Here is a 2,103-nt window from a genome sequence, read left to right as displayed (position 1 = left end):
TCCCCAAGTTGCTGCCAAACTCGATGATTATCCAAGGCAATGCAAAAACAGCAATTCATCACTCAACATAATGCGGCACCATCCGTTAGCAGTCTGAGCATTCCGATCACAGTACCACTACAAATGCAGACGTTATTTCTGTGGTGGTAAGGGCAGGCTACCCAATACATGTTATGTCGCTAGTTCGGCTGCTGCTAGTCTACGTCCAATAGTGCAGGATGACAGAGTATGCGGAGTCCATTACTTGTTCTCGGATGGTGGTCGCAGACGCGAAGGGTGACGATATGCTTGGTGCACAATGCGGCGATCTTCCATTCTGTTGGTCGGACGTGGTCGCCGTAACCTAGACGACAGGTAGGTCTGCCCTCGCATTTCCAAGCAATTCCCGCTAGGGACACTGTCACAAATCTGGATAGTTCAGAATTCCACCACCCGGCCAAACGGAGACCCATACTGGGACGCCTTTCAAACCCAGGTGCTGATAACGCTGTCTCACACGAGGATGTGACGTCTCCGTGTCTTCCACAGTGATCACACAACGTCTGACGCCTTTGACGTCCCTTATCCGGGTGTTACAAAAACTGTAGCCAATTTTTCACGAAATATTCCTGACGCATAGACGCATTAAATGTCTTATACTGACATGGGTCCGGAAGTGCTTCATTTCGATATTCAGCTCATTTTCTGCTTTTCATAATCACATTAACCATGGGAAACTCAGAAACACACCGTACCGGCATTACATGAAACGTTTCTTACATGAAATGTTCAAAATATCCTTTAGGCTGTTTCTCGCTGCAATGTACAGTAAATTTTAGTTTTTAGGTTCACCGTCAGTGTTTGTTGCTCCAATTGAACCCATGTAATGTTGACATGTGATTCAAGTCATTGCTCTTGTTGACATGATGTAACCTCATTGCTCTACTTGCTTCAAGCACGTAGCATCATCAGTTTAATGTCCACCAAGGACTTGATTGCGGCATAATGTAATGGAAGTTTACCCAAATGCATAGGTGGAAGATGCCCATTTGCTGTACAGATCAGCAAATGGTAATAACCGTGGCACTTAGCGTTTGTATCGGGACAAATTTCCAGAACGCCAGTGTCACCACAGGACGACGTTTACGGCGACTGATCGTCGTCTTAGGAAGCATGGGGCGCTTAAGCCTACTACTGGCTACTGGGGAAGACATAAAAGGATGAGCACGTCTCATCTGGAGGAGAAACTTTTTCGTGCAGTTGAAGTCATCCCTAGTGTCAGCGTAAGTGAAGTAGCTGCAACAATTAACGTCGACCACATAGCTGTCTGGAGAGTGCTACGTGAGAACCTGCTGTATCCCTACCGTGTACAGCGTGTGCAGACACTATCGGCAGCTGATTTTCCTGCAAGGGCACACTTCAGCGGGTACTTCTTTCAGAAACACTTCAGTTCTCACTTAAGGGCAGATGTGCCATTCACGGATGAAGCTTCGTTTCAAAGAGGATGATTGATGTGTTGAAGAGCTGCAGAAACTGAACTCTTAACACGGAAATAAAGTGTTTCCGGACTCACGTCTATATATTTTCTTCCTCTACTTGTGAGGATGCCAGCGGCCTTGCCGCAGTGGTAACACCGGTTCCCGCCAGATCACAGAAGCTAAGCGCTGTCGGGCTGGGCTAGCACTTGGATGGGTGACCATCCGGTCTGCCGAGCGCTGTTGGCAAGCGGGGTGCTCTCAGGCCTTGTGAGGCAAACTGAGGAGCTACTTGACTGACATACGGCCGGGAGAGCCGTGTGCTGACCACATGCCCCTCCATATCCGCATCCAGTGATGTCTGTGGGCTGAGGATGACACGACGGCCGGTCGGTAACGTTGGGACTTCCAAGGCCTGTTCGGACGGAGTTTAATTTAGTACTTATGAGGATGTTTCCTGAAAGTTTAGCCATACATTCTTATTACATCCTGTATTTCCTACCATGTGTGATGACTTGTATAAGCATGAAAAAAAAATGCACTCTGGTGGCCAATCTGTCATAGAAAATTGTAGTTTTAATAATTTATTAAGGGCATTCAAATGAAAACCGTACACTCGCCACAACGGGACCATGTAGTGGTTCCATTC

General features: G+C 47.3%; 1 pseudogene; it reads left to right on the top strand.

Moving 5' to 3' along the window:
- Positions 1-1,585: 1,585 nt before the first annotated feature.
- Positions 1,586-1,703, top strand: LOC126428613 (5S ribosomal RNA; annotated as a pseudogene).
- The last annotated feature ends 400 nt before the right edge of the window (positions 1,704-2,103 follow it).

The sequence above is a fragment of the Schistocerca serialis genome, chromosome 12, assembly GCF_023864345.2.
Source record: "Schistocerca serialis cubense isolate TAMUIC-IGC-003099 chromosome 12, iqSchSeri2.2, whole genome shotgun sequence".
Lineage (NCBI taxonomy): Eukaryota > Metazoa > Arthropoda > Insecta > Orthoptera > Acrididae > Schistocerca > Schistocerca serialis.
This window is presented reverse-complemented; position numbering and strand designations above follow the sequence as displayed.